Source organism: Bubalus kerabau, chromosome 10, assembly GCF_029407905.1.
Source record: "Bubalus kerabau isolate K-KA32 ecotype Philippines breed swamp buffalo chromosome 10, PCC_UOA_SB_1v2, whole genome shotgun sequence".
Taxonomy (NCBI): domain Eukaryota; kingdom Metazoa; phylum Chordata; class Mammalia; order Artiodactyla; family Bovidae; genus Bubalus; species Bubalus kerabau.
Genome location: NC_073633.1, coordinates 11601632 through 11612528, shown reverse-complemented (window position 1 = coordinate 11612528; position 10897 = coordinate 11601632). Strand labels below are relative to the sequence as shown.

At 41.4% G+C, this 10897-nt stretch overlaps 2 long non-coding RNA genes across 2 annotated transcripts; one reads left to right on the top strand and one right to left on the bottom strand.

The window, feature by feature from the left end:
* The first annotated feature begins 1044 nt into the window (after window positions 1-1044).
* Window positions 1045-5870, top strand: LOC129620843 (uncharacterized). The gene is made up of 3 exons (XR_008698746.1): window positions 1045-2216; window positions 4987-5051; window positions 5300-5870. It is a non-coding gene; the product is annotated as an uncharacterized LOC129620843 (long non-coding RNA).
* Window positions 2390-6211, bottom strand: LOC129620844 (uncharacterized). Its single transcript, XR_008698747.1, has 2 exons — window positions 5882-6211; window positions 2390-2611 (listed from the first exon to the last, which is right to left on the bottom strand). It is a non-coding gene; the product is annotated as an uncharacterized LOC129620844 (long non-coding RNA).
* Between the last annotated feature and the right edge of the window lie 4686 nt (window positions 6212-10897).

Sequence of the window (10897 nt, the reverse complement as noted above, 5' to 3'; positions counted from 1 at the left end):
GTGTATCACTGGGAGATGTGTTTAACACAACTACCCTTTGCTACCTGTGGTTGAACTGAATAATATGCGATGACCGAGTACTGCCCGACATTAAAGGAAGAGATGCGGCAGGTCACTGATCAATGTGTTGATCTGTTATGCGTGCAGTGATCTGTAGACTGAAGAGCTAGCAGTAAGATATGTACTTTACGCAATCATCATAGTATACGACAGAAACTAAAATTTGAACTGTACTGTTAGAGACATGCTATTAACTAAACATGTAGTATGTAAATCATGATGTGGGCTGAAGACTACGTATGTAAATTAAGTGTATGTACATGTCATATTTTATACAGTTTTCACAGTCCTGGTAAATAATAAGGGCTTGTCTTGCTTGGGCAAAATGGAAAAATGATGTCAACAATCTTCTTGCTCTTCCTCAATTAAGCAAGTATTTACACCCCTGTCTCATTGAAAACCAGCCCAAACTAATTGGACATATAGCTAAAGGTAAATGCATAAAAGGCAAGAAAAAAATTGCAAAAAAAAGGATAATGGGAAAAGGTCCAGTCCTATCAGATATTAAAATAAAGTGTAAAGCTATAATAATTAAAATTATGAGGAACCAGCACCAAAATAAGTAAATTATCTGATAGAGTTGGCATTTCCAATCAAAACAAGAGAGGCAGACCATGCAACAATTGCCTCATTTAAACAAATCATGGAAAGCTGGTCCATTTCCCCGGTAACCAGTAAAGAGAAACTGAAGCAATGAGAAACCATGATTAGCTGCCAGATTGTCAAATATTTGAAGAGAACAACAATTCCCAACATTGATGAGCTGTGGTAATGGGCAAACTGTCACCCTTCTGAACAGTATTATGTGCAAAAGCCTTTAAAAGTGCATATCCCTCTGACCCAGCATTTATGAGAAGTTGGCGGCTCCTGGATAAAACCCTTTGTGTGGTTTTTCAGGCCTGGCCACAGGCAATTACAAAGGCTTTACCTGGCAGGCCTCACCAGAACGCTGCCCTCCTGACGCCAGACTGGGGTCACAGCTGTGCATCGCAGTCTGAAGGAGGATGCACTCAAGGACCCGGGTCCTCTTTGCTGCTCACATTCTTCACATATTTCCATCCCAAGCCTAACACCTTCACTCCCGGGTCCTGAGGCTTGGGGTGAGGTCCTCAGATGCCCCTGCAGAGGCCCCCTTATGAAGGGAGAAGCGGAAGCCAGGAGGACACTTTCCCTACTCTGGCTTGGTACCCAGTACTCTTCCACTCCCTTCCCTCTCGTGCCCCCCACAATCTCAGAGTCTATAAAACTGCCAGAGTCTTTTGTTCAGGGACCCCTGCACAGTGAGATGATCCCCAGGTTTGCACTGACTGAGCTGCTCCTTCACCAGGGCATAGCTCCACAGAGAAAATTAAAGAGGCAGAGTCAATGCTTTCTCCAGCTCTAGGGACGGGGGAGCCTGGTGGGCTGTCGTCTCTGGGGTCGCACAGAGTCAGACACGACTGAAGTGACTTAGCAGCAGCAGTCTTTTACTTCAATTATTGTAGAAAATGAGTAAAGCCTTAACTGTAACTTAGATTTTGACTCGTTGTTTTAATTGACTCTAACACTTAACAGACAGCTCAACTGTCTCTCCAAATCAGCTAAGCTCCTGGGAACTTACATCCCGAAGAAATACTAAAACAAATGTGCAAAGTGCTGTGTGAAGATGTTCAACACAGCTGTATTTAGAATAGGGGGAAGCTTTAAAAAAAAAAAAATCTAACTGCTCATCAACACGGGAATGGTAGGTGTTACTGTGAAGGTATTTTGTACACGTGATTAAAATCTACAATATGTTTACTTTAAGAAGGGAAGAGTATCCTAGGTAATTTGGGTGGACCTACTTCAGTCATTTGAAAAGCCTGAAGTGGAACTAAAGCTCTCCTGAAGAAAAAATTCCATCTGTGTATTGCAACTTAAAGCCCAAGAGTTCCAATCTCCCCTTTCTGATAGCTCCCGTAGTCTGCCAGCCCTCACAATCACATAAACGGATTTTTCCCTAGATTTCTCTCTCTCTCTTCCCCTCTGTCCCTTATCACTTTCTCTCTACTTCTGATGGAATCCTGGCTAATTTACTGAGTAAATTACCACCTCTCTGATTTTTAATTTCTTCATCTGTAAAATGGGCACAGTAATAACCTCACGGGTTTGCTGCAAGATTTTTATTTGATAACTTGGTAAGTGAGGTAAAGCACCTAACATGACTGGCATACAGCAGGCCCTTAAGAAATGGTGATCCCATAGATCCCCTCTGCTTTCCTAATCCACAAATTCTAATTCTGCCTCTGCAACCGAAAGCAGTGTGTCTCTTCCTTTGCTCACACAGTTCCCCTTCAAATATCTGAACCCACCTATTTCACATTTATTTAGCTCTAGGTGGGTGGGCAATTTAGGAGGGGCTCAGCCAGGTATGCTTCTCTGGGCTTCTCTCACTTGACTGTTGGCTGACTGAAAACAACCTCAGCTGGTGTAGCAGTGCTGGCCGAGCTGGCTGGGACAACTAGGCATTTGAGCTCTCCTCTGCTGTCTTCTATATGGCTCCTTCAGACTAACTCAGGAATGTTCTTATGGCCTGGGGAGAGAATCAGAGTAAACAGGTCAATCATGCAAGAAGGGAAGCAGGAAGCACAAGTGCTTTTCAACCTTCCTCTTGGATCACATTTGCTAACATTCTATTGACCAAAGCAAAATGTGAGGCCAAGCTCAGAGGCGGGTGGGGGACTATACAGTTATAAACACCGGGCATGGATATGGGGAAGTCATTTAATGAGGCCATTAATACAACTAAGCTACCACCGTCTGCTCTTTAGCCAACATTGTTCACAATCCCTCCTACATGCTAAATACATCCATCACCTGTAAAGGCCTCTCAAAATCTTATCCAAGCATGGCATCTGGCTCAAAGCCCATGATTTTGTGATCTGCATCAGATTAGATATGTCTCTTCTTTATCTTGAGACTTATGAGCAACTGGATTATTGATATTATAAATAAATGTGGCCAAGCTCTCTGGCAAGAGCAATTACTTCACAACCCTTGCCTGGATGACAAAAATTATAAGATAGCATGAACTGTAAGACACAGCCCAATTTCAGATAAAGTAAAATGTGAGGGGAAAGAGTGTCTTAGAATTGATAGAATATGGTAAGTTTGAGAGCAATCAGCCTTGTAGAACTGCAAACAGCATGTTGAAGCCATGGGACTATTTGACATTGCCTAGGTAGTGAGTGTGGAGAAGGCAATGGCACCCCACTCCAGTACTCTTGCCTGGAAAATCCCATGGATGGAGGAGCCTGGTAGGCTGCAGTCCATGGGGTCGCGAAGAGTCGGACACAGCTGAGCGACTTCACTTCCACTTTTCACTTTCATGCATTGGAGAAGGAAATGGCAACCCACTCCAGTGTTCTTGCCTGGAGAATCCCAGGGACGGGGGAGCCTGGTGGGCTGCCGTCTATGGGGTCGCACAGAGTCAGACACGACTGAAGCGACTTAGCAGCAGCAGCATCAGGTAGTGAGTGTACATAGAAAAGAGGTTGTAGAATTGAGCCCTGAGACATGCCCATAATTAAACAGTAGGAAGGCAAGGAATATTCAGCTAAGAAGAGCTACAAAGTACAAGTAATGGAGTAGGAGAAGAACCAAGAGAAATAATGTCACACAGCGAAGTGGAGAAATAATTTCAAGAGGAGGGAATCAGGTGCTGACTCGGCTGAGTCTGATGCTATAGACAGTAAGACTAGAACTGAGAGCTGACTCTTGGCTTACAGCAACACAGGGGTCATTAGCGATGACCTCAGCAAGAGCTGTTTCAGTGAAGTGGCAGAGGCGAAAGCTCGGTAGGCATGAGTTAAGAAAGAATGGGAGGTAAAGGAGTAAGGTGAGTAAGGAGAACTTTTAAAAGTAGTTTTGCAGGGGAAAGGGAGCTAAGCAGTGCGCAGCAGGAAGGTGAAGCCAGGCCAAGGTATAGCCTTTTCAGATGGAAGATTCTTAAGAATGTTTGGATGCTAGTGGGAATGATCCAGTGTAGAGGGTGAATCTGATATTTGAGAGAGGGGGGTAAGTGCAAGAGTGATGTCCTTAACTAAGGAAGAAGGATAAGAGCCAGAGCATAAGTGAAGGGGTTAGTGGTAGTAGTAGTGTTAGTCGCTAGTCGTGTCAGGCTCTTTGCAAGCCCACAGACTGTAGCCTGTCAGGCTCCTCAGTCCACAGAATTCTCCAGGCAAGAATACTGGAGTGGGTTGCCATTCCCTTCTCCAGGGGATCTTCCCAACCCAGGGACTGAACCCAGGTCTCCTATGTCTCCTGCATAGCAGGCAGATTCTTCACCGTCTGAGCTACAGGGAAGTCCCTAAGTGAAGGGGTTGGTCATGGGTAAAAGCCAGGACCCCACATCCATCATAATAGGCATGGAGGTGATGTGTGCGGGTTGGTAGATGTGCTTGAGAGTGTCACTTCCAATGGCTCTGTTTTCTGAGGCAAGCTCTCCTTCAGTCTGCCAAGGGTAATATCGGGGGCTGTTCTGTGATAGAAACAGAACACCAAGCCTCCAATAATTTTTGGTAGATTTTCTTGGGTTTGGTAAATAATCTATATTTGTTATTTATGTGGAATATCATTAGACTACAAATAATAATTTTCTTGTCCACACCAATGCCCATTTCTATCATTGCTGTTTCATTTTTATTGCTTTGCCCAGAACTCCTGTGATAAGGTTTAAGCAATGATGACTTCTAGCAAGCATCCAAGAATTGCTTAGAAATTAACAGAAATGTTTCTAGTGTTTCCCCCATGGACTGCAAGATAGCTGCTGTTTTAGAAGACAGCTACCATTTCAAATTAATTGGAGACAAGGGATTCTTATTAAATACTTTCTGGGTATCTATTGATCATATAATTTTTTTCTTAAGTTCCTGCTATACTCTACTAACAGATTTTTTTTTTCCTTAGGTAAGTTTCTGGACTTGATCTCAAATATTAAGAAATGCCCATGGAACGGAATCTGGGAATGGAATGTAAGTTAGAAAAAAGAAAAAAAAAAAGCATGGTGTTGTCCAATTGGTCATGATGCTTTTGTTGTAACCTCTCAGACAGACATGAGGAAGAAGAAATGCAACCACCAAGATTGAAATCTGGCAGAAATCCTGTTACTGTTACACAGGCTACATCCTCTCTGCACAGTTCATTTCAAGCTAATTGTAGAGAAAATGATGAATTAACAGCAGTTAATGAAGAGTTTAAATTCCATTTTCTTCTCTTGCAGGCTCGCAGGCAAGAAACAACTACAGCTGTCCCTCTGTATCCACAGGGATTGGTTCCAGGACCTCCCAGGGATACCAAAATCCATGGACGTTCAAGTCCCTTACATAAAACGGCAAAGAATTTGCATATGACCTACACACATCCTCCCATTTACTTTAAATCATCTCTAGATTACTTAAAAATACCCAATAAATGCTATGTGAATAGCTGCCAGCAAGTGGCAATTCAAGCTTTGCTTTTTGGAATTTTCTGGAAAAAAAATTTTTTTTCAGAATATCTTCCATTCACTGTTGGTTGAATCCATGGATGCAGAACCCACAGATACGAAAGGTGACTGGAGAGGTCTTTTTCTGTACTCAATAAATGGTCTTTACATTTCTTATTTTGTGATTATCCCCACTCATTCAAGAGAAGGAGAAAAAGTCTGAAAGTGTCTATTTAAAGGAAAAAATGGGTATGAGAGAGAGGAAGTGAAGAGCAACTTGGCAACGAATCTACTGTTTTTAAACAAGTCAATATTAAACAAACATATCAATTTTTACTCTATTTTTCTCTTTGTATACTATTCTCAATTAAACCATACCTGCCTTTCCAATGTGTTCTTCAAATGAGCCATTTCACTATAATTTCTGCACTGTTTCAGTAAATACATTTGCATCCTAGCTCTTCTGCAGTGTTGGTTTAAAGTTAATGACTTGAGATTACAGTTACTGACATAAAACCCTTCTCTGTGGGGACAGAAAAGCACAGTATAAGCATCTCCCCTCTTTGTCTATTTCACAGGACAGTTTAATGCAGAGTTTTAAGGGATAGAGACACTGACGCTCCCTGAGCCTCACTGCTCTCCTGAGTTTACTGTGTCACCATGAAAAGACATCTGTGCTCTGATGCTTTTCCTAGAGCCACACCAATCCACCCCTCTCTCTCTTTTACAGAGCTTGTGATGCATGCATACCAAGACTCTGCATATACAGCATAATTAAAACAGACTTTCCTCCTGGAAGCCAGAATGTCCTTTCTATTGCCAGTCCTTAAGACCAGAGGGTGAGGTCTCAGGATGCTAATCCCCTTGTGAAGGGTCCATCTTGCTATAATGAAGCCTGAGAATGCTTAAGAGATCACCTCCAGTGCACATCATTACCATCTTCAATACAAGACACTGAAAATAGGTTTCAGGCATCCTGTAAGTTTTAAATAAATTCCCACATTAATTGGAAATAAAATGTGCCTTTAGACATGTAGCCAGGATTTTGACATATTCAGTTCAGTTCAGTTCAGTTCAGTCACTCAGTCATACCCGACTCTTTGACACCTCATGAACTGCAGCACTCCAGGCCTCCCTGTCCATCACCAACTCCCAGAGTTCACCCAAACCCATGTCCATCGAGTCGGTGATGCCATCCAGCCATCTCATCCTCTGTCATCCCCTTCTTCTCCTGCCTTCTATCTTTTCCAGCATCAGGGTCTTTTCAAATGAGTCAGTTCTTTGCATCACGTGGCCAAAGTATTGGAGTTTCAGCTTCAACATCAGTCCTTCCAATGAACACTCAGGACTGATTTCCTTTAGGATGGACTGGTTGGATCTCCTTGCAGTCCAAGGGACTGTCAAGAGTCTTTTCAAACACCACAGTTCAAAAACATCAATTTTTCAGCTCTCAGCTTTCTTTATAGTCCAACTCTCACATCCATACATGACTACTTGAAAAACCATAGCCTTGACTAGATGGACCTTTGTTGGCACAGTAATGTCTCTGCTTTTTAATATGCTGTCTAGGTTGGTCATAACTTTCCTACCAGAGAGTAAGCATCTTTTAATTTCATGGCTGCAGTCACCATCTGCAGTGATTTGGGAGCCTAAAAAAATAAAGTCTTCCATTGTTTCATGGTTTCCCCATCTATTTGCTATGAGGTGATGGGGCCGGAAGCCATGATCTTAGTTTTCTGAATGTTGAGTTTTAAGCCAACTTTTTCACTCTCCTCTTTCACTTTCATCAAGAGGTTCTTTAGTTCTTCTTCACTATCTGCCATAAGGGTGATGTCCTCTGCATATCTGAGGTTACTGATATTTCTCCCAGCAATCTTGATTCCAGCTTGTGCTTCATCCAGCCCAGTGTTTCTCATGATGTACTATTAGATGTGATCATTTATATCCAACTTCAGTGGATGAAATTATAAGTCCACCTTTTCCTTTAATTTTAGACAGACATCAAACTGACTTGAAGAGAGACAGATGCTATCATTTAACAAAATTCCAAACCATCAAGGTGCACACAAATACTGTTTCATCAGGTGTACTCCTGTGATGTTTTCTGAATTTATGTTCTAGCAAGCCCCCTGATTTGTATTTGAAAATCACCAACCTGTAGTGCTGTAGGAGTGAAACAGGAGGGAAGGTGGAAGGGCACAACCTTTAAAAGAATGACATAGCCATAGGACATGATGAAAACTGGTTAGAACTAACTTGGTCCCAGATGGTGGAAGATCCGACTTCCAGTGGACCCTTGAGCCTCATTATATGCTCATTGTAATACATTAGCATATGCTAAGTGATGCACACATCAGTGCCATGACAGTTTTGAGGCCAATCGTCAAAGACCAAAAAGTGGGCGGTGGCCCAATTCCTGTAAATCTCTACTCCTTCCCCAAAATAGTTGAAATAATCCTCCCTCTCATTAGCCTATGAAATTACTCAGACCATAAAAACTAACCATGGCCGTATTTCAGGGCCTCTCACCATCTGAGATGGCCCACACGTGTCTGTGTGTGTGTGTGTGTGTGTGTGGAGTGTGTTTGTCTCTAAGTTAGTCTATTTCTTATCTATCACTTTGTCTCTCCCTGAAGTCTTTCTGCGAAGAGACATCAAAAATCTGAGCTTCCATCCTGACACCGAGTGTGTGATCTCACTTAAAAGACCACGGGTTCAAATCTCAATCTGAGTTTTTCTTGCTTTGCTATACTTTTCCTTCCCAATTTGTATTGAAGGCAGGTAATTAACAAAGTGGAAAATACTTGGCTTCCAGAAGCCATATAGAGTGCAATTATAACAGGGTCTTTGCTTCCGTAGCTGCTGCACATTGTGTTCAGAAGCTCAACACACTGACAACTGTAGCTTTTTTTAAAAAACTGCTCCAGTTTCATCCACCTCATTAGAACTGATTCAGATGTGTTCTTTTTAATGGCTGAGTAATACTCCATTGTGTATATGTACCTCCGCTTTCTTATCCATTCATCTGCTGATGGACATCTAGGTTGCTTCCATGTCCTGGCTATTATAAACAGTGCTGCGATGAACATTGGGGTACACGTGTCTCTTTCAATTCTGGTTTCCTCAGTGTGTATGCCCAGCAGTGGGATTGCTGGATCATAAGGCAGTTCTATTTCCAGTTTTTTAAGGAATCTCCACACTGTTCTCCATAGTGGCTGTACTAGTTTGCATTCCCACCAACAGTGGAAGAGGGTTCCCTTTTCTCCACACCCTCTCCAGCATTTATTGCTTGTAGACTTTTGGATTGCAGCCATTCTGACTGGTGTGAAATGGTACCTCATAGTGGTTTTGATTTGCATTTCTCTGATAATGAGTGATGTTGAGCATCTTTTCATGTGTTTGTTAGCCATCTGTATGTCTTCTTTGGCGAGCCTATTATACAGCCTATTATACAAAGTAAGCCAGAAAAGAAAAACACCAATACAGTATACTAACGCATATATATGGAATTTAGAAAGATGGTAACAATAACCCTGTATACGAGACAGCAAAAGATGTATAGAACAGTCTTTTGGACTCTGTGGGAGAGGGAGAGGGTGCGATGATTTGGGAGAGTGGCATTGAAACATGTATAATATCATATATGAAACGAGTCGCCATTCCAGGTTTGATGCACGATACTGGATGCTTGGGGCTGGTGCACTGGGATGACCCAGAGGGATGGTATGGGGAGGGAGGAGGGAGGAGGGTTCAGGATGGGGAACACATGTATACCTGTGGCGGATTCATTTTGATATATGGCAAAACCAATACAATATTGTAAAGTTAAATAAAATAAAATTAAAAAAAAAAAACTGCTCCATGAAGCTGATGATCTGGAAAGACTTAATATGGGCTTTAATCTCTTGCCTTTATGTGTGAACATTTTTGACAGTCAAATACAGGTAATTGATTTTTATTATTTCTTTGGAAAATTGAAGATAATCTTCCAGCATCTGAAGAAGCTCTAGTATTTTCTCTTTCTGTATCTCTAACAATAGAGTAGTAGATACAATTCAAAGACTCAGTCTAGAATAAATGTGTAAAATTACATGATGAAGACCAACTCTCATCCATATTAGGATAGCTACTATCAAAAAAACCTCAAACATGGAAAGCTATGTGTCGGTAAGGATGTGGAGAAATCAGAACGCTGTGCGCTGTTGCTGGGAATGTAAACTGGTACACCTGCTGTTAAAACAGTACAGTGGTTCCTTGAAAAATTAAAAACAGGTTCACCCTACGGTCCAGCAATTATACTTCTAGGTATGTACTCAAAAGAATTGAAAGCAAGACCTCAATTTTATATGTCTATACCATGTTCAAAGCAGCATCATTCACAATAGCTAAAACACTGACCCAACACAAGTGCCCATCAATGGATGAGTGGATAAACAGTGTGGTATATTCATACAATGGAATATTATTTAGCCTTAAAAGGGAAGGAAATTCTGACATATAGTACAGCATGGGTGAAAGTTGAGGACATTACATTAAATAAGTAAAATAAGCCAATCCCAAAAGGACAAATACTATATGATTCCATTTATATGAGGTACTTAGATTAAACATCATAAAGACAAAAAGTTGAATGGTGCTTGCCAGGGCCTGAGGAGCAGAGAAATGGAGTTATTGTTTATTTGGTATAGAATTTCAGTTTTCGCAACATGAAAAGAATTCCAGATATGGATGGTGGTGATGGATGCAAAACAATATGAATGTACTTAATACCACTGAAGTATATAAAAAAAATTCTCCCAGGAGGAGAGAAACCAACCTGCTCTACTCTCTTACCCCATAATGCTCTACAAGCACAACAAATAACAAGTTCACTTTGTGAGATCTCGTGTCTCTGAGGCCGAGGTGGCTGGTTTGATCTCCAGGTGGATGGTGAGCCCCCATCTCTCATGGTCACCAATGGTGCCCTTCTTCTTACCTCCTGCTCTCACAATGAGTGTGCCCTTGATCACAAGCAAGAATAAGTGAATGTATCTACAGACTCACAATCTCTACATAAAGACAACCCTGTGCACCTGTCCCTCAAATACTGGCATCTTAAATATTAAAAGGAAGAGTTTGTATTTATATTTCATATAGGGCTGCACTAGTGAATATACTATTGTAATTATGGGTTTCACTGGGAAGCTGAAGATTTTTAAATCCTCTTATCATCTTTTCTCTTTTAACTAGTTATAAAAATTGCTTTTATTGATGCAAAAGAAACATAAACTTCATGATGACTACTGAATACACATATTTACTAACCTTCTTCCCCCTCTTCAGAACCCCATTAAAATGTGAGCAAAAGGATAAAAGAAGAATAAATGCATAGCAGTAAAGAGACGAAGAGTGGAG